General features: G+C 32.9%; 1 protein-coding gene across 8 annotated transcripts in view; it reads right to left on the bottom strand.

The window, feature by feature from the left end:
- Window positions 1–7,568, bottom strand: part of MTMR2 (myotubularin related protein 2) — a 100,060-nt gene that overhangs the window by 86,962 nt on the left and 5,530 nt on the right. For 6 of the 8 annotated variants that reach the window (XM_011374727.2, XM_023520250.1, XM_011374725.2 and 3 more), the window contains exon 2: window positions 3,557–3,627. The exons of the other annotated variants lie outside the window; for them this stretch is intronic. The gene's annotated coding sequence lies outside the window, so the exon portion shown is untranslated. The remainder of the gene's footprint in view (window positions 1–3,556; window positions 3,628–7,568) is intronic. 8 annotated transcript variants of the gene reach the window in all.

The raw sequence follows: 7,568 nt of genomic DNA, 5'->3' as shown, positions 1-7,568 counted from the left end.
TTCTGCACAAACTTGAAATCATATAAGTTATTTTGTTCTGTTTATATACGTTGAAGTTATTTTGTTTTGTTTTATAGTCACTAAGTTAAAACTTTCAATAGGAAAAGAATATTCAATGTCTCTTACTCTTTCTAGCCTGGAAAGGTTCAGTTAAAAACTGAAAGTATTGGCATCATTCAGTGATTTATCCCTCCATAATTTTGAATACTATTCCATGTTTACCAGGTTAGTTGTTAAAAATTCTAAATCATAAAAAGGCACAATTTTCCTGCTTGTTTTTGTCCTTTTTTCTATTTGTATAAGAATGAAGAAAATGTCTCTTTTAAAATAATTTTTTTAAATATTCACACTGAGCATTAGCATGGCCCTTTACAAATGTCAAAAGTGCTTTCATATACATTATCTTCTATACATATTACCAATCCTAAGACTAGATTGCCTGGTACAAAATTCTGGTTCAACTACCCTGTGTGACCTTGAGGAAATTACTTAACCTCTCTGTCTCAGTTTCCTCATTTATAAAGTGGGAATAAGGATAATTCTTATACCTCACAGGATTGTTATAAGAATTTAAACGAATATATGTAAAATACTTAAAATAGTGCTTACTACATGGTACACACTACATAGTTGTTAGCTATTTTTTTAAACTACTGTCACTATCATCAATCATTATGTTTAGGTCTCACAACAGTATTGTAAAGGTAGGGGGCAGCAAGTATCATTTTACCCTTTTTCCAGATAAGGGAATCAGGCTCAGAGAAGTCAACTGACTAACTCAGAGGAAACTTCAACACTTCCATGTTATGATTCATGTTGGGCAGTGGAAACAGCATGACATTTACAAAGTTCCAGTTCCATCTCTTCAAGCAGAGGGCACTAGACAATCATGTCACTTCTCTGAGCTTCAGTTATTCATCTATCAAATGAGGACCTACCTCATAATGCTGTTAGGAGAAACGACTGAGATAATGAATGTAAAACTGCTTTGTAACTGAGATGATGTATGTGAAACAGTTTTATAACTATAAAAACTATACCAAAATGTGTTAACATTACTATTAGCTACTTTGACTGCATTGATGAATACGGAACATTCATTTATTCATTCATTAATCTTTTTTTCTTATTAAATTATTGATAGAACTTTTCCAATATAGAAGTGTCATCCTGAGTATTTTGTGTAATTACCGTATATTAAGTGACAACTTGGACTGGATTAGCATAGTGAAGGACTTTAGGTAACCTGCAAAGTATCTATTCCAGTACCATGTGCTTAAAGGAAATTCAGTAAAATCTTAGCCACAAGAAATAAGAGAACAAACCAAATGACAACCATTTGTATTTTCCTTTCTAATTTTAAAATAAACAACAGTAAATATTTTCAATTAAATCACAAAGAAACTCAGTAGATGTATTATTATCACAGCAGTAATCATAATACATTAAATTTGTGTGTACTATAGTTTTCAAAGCATTACACACATATCATCATAGAAATACAATCAATGTTATTCTGTTTGTTCACAGGTATATTTTAACATTCATAAAACTTCCACTCTTAGGCAAGTCCTTAACTTCAATGTCTCAAGATAAAAAAACGAAGGAATTAGACTTCATAATAGATAAAGTATCTTTTTAGAGCTATTGTATTTATGATTTTGAGTCTGTGGTTATAAAAAAAGCAAAAAAATTAATGAAAATTTATAATTACAAAATATAATAAACTTACTAAAAATTAGTAATTTTAAAATGTCACTTTTTAAAATCTTACAATTAAAACATTCAAAATATCCAGAAAACTGGATAATGGCATTTTATAGTTAAACTTATTAGTAAATTTCAGAATTACAGAATATTTCCAAAAAAATTGGATAATTGCATTCACTAATATAAGGTTACAATTCAGTAACTATCAATATACTATACATAATATAATATGAAATATACATGATACCAAATTAATTCACACTTATAGTTCAGAAAATACTTTAGAATATTTCAGTTCCTCAGAGATATTGTGAATATAAACCATAACAATGTAGTATTAAAAATACAAAAACTTCAATTATTTAAGGTATCTTGCTAGTACATACAGCATCAGATTCTATACCAAGCAAATAAAACCACTCCTAATAGTATCTCATAGAATCCAAAAGAAAAAAAAAAATTTTTTTCATACACATGTTTTCATACCACATACTGTTCATATTACAGTTTACCAAGTACCTATTTGCAAAGCACTATGCAGGCTACCATCACTCAAAAATGATATCAGATTCCTCCTTTTCAAAAGCATAAAACAAAAGCCAAGTAGGGATAGTGCCATGGAGAAAAAAAGAAAGTGTTTTTCCTCTACCTGGACTACCAGGGTATTTTTCCACCTAATGATTTCAAAATCAGAATAAGCCACATATCTGACTAAAGATGAGGAACGGTTCATGTTTTTCATGCACATAACCAATATATGCTTTTAGCTATTGGGGGAGGGGGGAGCAGTGATGGATTAGTTATGATTTTATATATACACAGTGAATCTGTCAGGCCCAACAAAAATCACTATGTGACAGTGAAATCTAGAACCAGGGGTTACAAGATCACTTCTAGCAGTAAATAGTTGTGACTTTGCAGAAAACAATACTAGCCTTTCCTGGCCTTCTAATGCTTATTGTGTCTTTGGGTAAGTTATAAACTTCTCTACGTCTGTTCCCTCATCTACAAACTTACAACGTTGGACTAGAATTCAAAAGTATCCGAATCAGTGGTTTTCACTTTAAGTGAAGATTTTTGGGCCCATTCCAAGTGATTCAGAACATCTGGGCTGGAATCTAGAAAGTTAAATGTTCACTAAGCACCACAGGTGACTGAAATAGGCAGATGATCTTCAGCCACGTTTGAATACTGCAAGTCCTAGTTATACTAAATGATCTCTATTGCCCCTAACTATATAAAAAGATGACATAATTTGTTTCAGTGCCAAGGTCTTAGGAATTCTGGATCTAGAGTAATGTGCAGAACATAGCAGATGCTAAACAAATATTTATAGAGAGGAAGAAAGGGAGTGAGGGAGGAAGGGAGTGAATAAAAAAAGAAGGGAAGGAAGGGAGGAGGCCAGCTAACTAACTGGTTATATTTCTGGCTAAGAAACATACAAAATGGTAGTAAAATTAAAATTGGGTAAAATGTATATCGCCAACTGGAAAGCAAAGAGCTCAGTCTCTACACAATTTTTTTTACACACTTACAATTTTAAATATAGCATGAGCCCTTGTCACACTGCAAAGTACCAAGGAGGAAAAGAAAAAAAAAAAAAGTAAATAGAAGCCAAAGAATACTAATGGAAAATTACTGATGACTAAAACTCAGTTACTATTTTCCCCAGGTAGAAGAAAAAACAGAATTTTAAGGACTAGGACTTGGAATCAGGATTAAAGTTTGAAGTTACTGGTTACTCATATGCATAAATTTCATTTGGGAGTAATATGTGGATTCTAGAAATACTGCTGGCAATATTAACTTTTGTCCATTTTTTATTTCCATTTTCCCATTCACTTACATTATAATTTTTGAGGTGTTTTATCTTCACTTCTGATGATCTTCAAATGTCAATGGCTCTTAACACATTAACTGTAAACAAACACAAAGGAACTTAGGGGAATTCAGATATTTAAGGAATCCTACAATAAAGTATTCTAAATTACTCTGTAAATCCTTCGGGGAAGCAAAGGTGGGGGTGGGAGGAGACTTTGGCACTGTTTTCTTGCTTCATAATCCATCCAATGTTTAATCCAAAACTCCTCTTTTGAATGAAAATGATACTATCATCTTAATCATCAAGCAAAGAAAAAAAAAATCAACGTATTATCTGTGAAAAGAAAAGAACATTTGAAACTGGAGAAAATTCTCTTCAAATATGGAGATTCTGAACTCAATAATGTATTGTGTACCTTCTCCATCTCCTCCTCAGCAGTGCAGCAGTCAAAGAAACTCATTTCCTTGTCATGACCACCCAAACAAACTTCCCCGGGCTTGCCCTCTTACTATCAAGTATTGACCTGGACCTGGGGCACCAGATCTTCAGATACAATCAGTTCTCTATAGCACATTGACCCTGGAGTTAAAGAGACTTGGGTTCAAATGTCAAACTGCTCACTCTAATCTTCAGTATTCTCATCTGTAAAATGGAAACAATAATACTGTTTATTTTATACAATTATGAGGATTACATGAGGAAATACATATTATGGGATTTAGCACTATGCCCAGCATATAGCAAGCACTCTTAATAATAAATGTTAAATGCTATTATTAATATTATTATTGCTGTGATTATTAATACTGTCAATGCTGTAACTGTCTTCCCTTTGAAAAGCAAAGCTTTTCTCAAGTGTTTATATTTTTAGGTCTGCCTTTGGTTAGAACTGAATATTATCCGACACTAATAATGGAAGATATCTGTATCGTATAAAATCTTTTGAACAAGCTGGGCTTCTTGGCTCAGCTCAGAAAAATTAAGGCTTGTAATCACTAGCCCATCATCAGCTAAAGTTATTACCCCTTTCGCTAATGTATATCTGCCTAACAAAGTCCTACTTGAATAATTGCACAATTCTGTTAAGAAAGGAGATGAATATAGTTGTGACCCGTGCCTAGTAAACCCTCTGAGCTCAATAAATAATGCCATATCAATCCAAAGGAGACTACTCTACCCCCTTCTATTCACTCTCAAATGATTAAACTCCTCATGTTTGACATCACATGCTTGAAATATTAATATTTGTTAGGTGACACAAAAATACATAACACAGATTTCTCTGAATTTTCAATCAAATTTTTAGATCAAAGATATAAAAAAAATATATATACACAAAATACTAACAAAAGCATTCATAAACTAACATGGTCAAAAATGACCGGCTAAATTTCTCTTATGGAAATCAAACCTTTATAACTAAAATAAGAGAAAATACCTAAGTAGAACCTGACGTAATACTTTTGGGTAAAATAAAATACATGAATACATGGCTTGGAAATAAACATCAAACTGCAGAGGATTAAGCAGTGAAGGCCATCTTCCTCCTCATCACCACCACTTTACCATGCAATTCCTTGATTCCATGAAACAGCACAGTTGCTCATTCTTCATTTGATTTCTATTTGCCTTGCACTTAATGATCTAGCAATATTGTATGTGTCCTTTTTATTTTATGGTCCTAGATTAGGATCATAAAAATCTGGCCCAATATACCAAAAAAAGGTAAAAGATAATAAACTACATTTAGAGTATTTCAAAATACAATTCTCTTTTTTGGTATGGTATGCAATATATCATCTCAGTGTATTTTCTATTTTGGTCATTGCATGTGCAAGTCTAAGTATGTCTCTTGCATAAGAGAAGTGTTGTAGATTTTAACTGAAAAATGCCTTCCTTGCTTTAAAATGATTCATTTTTGTATACCATGGGAGAAGCTGCCAATTATCTTCAATACCCAGTCTGACCTATTCCTTAGACACAGAACCTCCAACTCGTAGCACAGCACAGGGCCTTCCAGAAAAGACTATATATCCTAGCCTCCCTTGTGGCTAGGTATGGCATGGGACCATGTTCTGGCCAACTGGATGTAAGCTTAAAAGACGATATGTGACTTCAAAAAAATATCCTTTAAAAAAAGAGAACATGCCTTTCTTCTTCCCTTCCTCCTTCCTTTTAACTAGAATAAAGATGTAAAGGTTAGAGTTCCAAAGGCAATTCTGGTTCATGAGGTAACACTGGAATGTAAGATCACATACATTAAGTTAGAAAGAGTCTGTGTCCTTCAAAGAGTCTGTAATACTTCAGATCTACTATATCAAATCTATATTGATTACTTTTGGATGCATGAAAAAAATAAAATTCTCTCTATTTTAAGTCACGGTTTAGATTTCTGTTATATTCTGCTAAACCTAAACCCTAACTTAAAATGAAATAAAGGAGAGTTCTCCAAGTATCAGTATTTAGGTTTTTGAACTCTACATATTAAAACATATTTTAAAAGTTATTTTTTTATATTGAAAACATAGTATCAGCTCTTATTTAATCTAGACTAAAAAATATTTAATGAACTCAAGAGTTAATCACATCTGGTAAGTGTTTGAAAGAATGAAAATTCATCAGCTCTTACTACCATGGGTACTATGTACTTGAGCAGGAGAAGAAGTATGAAGCTTGCTCATTAGTGGTGTATAGTGATGACAACGCTGTTGCATACACAGAAACACATTAAGAAGGATAAGCACAATTAGTTCTGTGTAATAAAGTTATAGGAAAGGGAACTGAGGTTATTATTTTCATTAAGAGGGCATCTTCTCTAGTTCCTTTAATAACCTTGTACCAATCTTCTTTTTTTATAGTTCCATTTTTAACCTGACTTCCTGTGGAAAGTAGTCTTATAAAATCAGTCCCAATCCTTGATTATCATCCTTCAATAATGTTTAATCCTATCCATTCATTTAACTAAATCATGTAGAGTAGGCACAAAGATAGCAAATGCTTTACCTACAAAACTAATTTCCTTAAAAGGAGAAAATATTCTATACTAAAGTCTAGAGAATTTCCACTGGCCAGCTCCTGAATCACATACAACCTTTGGCCCTGGTGATTCTGAATACAATAGCATTAATCTGGCAGCTTTCCAAAATAAATTTACTGCTTTCTGGACATCTGTATCTGGGTTATTTCCTTCCCTTGGGCATAATCCAGGCTTTATTGGTTCAGGTGATAGCCTGAATTACTTCTTTATAACATTTTTTTTAAATGCATGTTACCGCTAATGTATCTCACCAAAGATCTATTTTTAAGAAAAAGCCTAAAACATGTATTCTTGATTTGTGTTATTCGTGGCTGAGAAAGACCTCAAGAAATTTCCTAAAAATAAGATATAATAAATCCACAAGAGATGACTTTTACCGTCCACTACTTCAGTAACTATTTTAACAAAAACGCTCTCCAAGTAATAGGCTTACAGCAGCTCTAACACAGACCTTACCTTAGTTTCAATTAATATTGATGGAGTTACTGGCAACAATTAGTAAAAGAACTAAGGTAGAGGTTCTCAAACCTTAGCATGCATCAAGATCACCTCAAGAGCTTGCTAAAGCACAAACTGTGGGCTCCACCCCCCCCAGAGTTATTGATTCGGTTAGATCTAAGGTAGGACAAGGGAATCTGTATTTTTTAACAAATTCCCTAAGGATGCTGATATTACTGGTCTGGGAACTACTAATCTATATTAATAGAAGACCACTGATGATAGCACGAAGAGGAAAGAAGAAAAAGTGGGACCCAATCTCACCTTCAGTATTAACTTGCATACTTTTGATTAGTATTAATCTCCTTAAATGTTCTTTCAGAGTGCCCACACAATAATTACTGATTAGTTCACAGTAATAATAGATCTTATCTTACAGAACTTTCAATACAGTCTTTTTAGGGTCCTGGAAAAATAAAATCCGAAATAAGTAATTTTTAGCCTACCTATATGTTCAATGTCTAACGCAAGGTGCTTATAAGGCCAAGGTTGGAGGCTCAA

This window comes from Pteropus vampyrus, unplaced genomic scaffold, assembly GCF_000151845.1.
Source record: "Pteropus vampyrus isolate Shadow unplaced genomic scaffold, Pvam_2.0 Scaffold254, whole genome shotgun sequence".
Classification (NCBI taxonomy): Eukaryota; Metazoa; Chordata; class Mammalia; order Chiroptera; family Pteropodidae; genus Pteropus; species Pteropus vampyrus.
The sequence above is the reverse complement of the archived record's forward strand: the minus strand, read 5'-3'. Positions and strand labels throughout refer to the sequence as shown.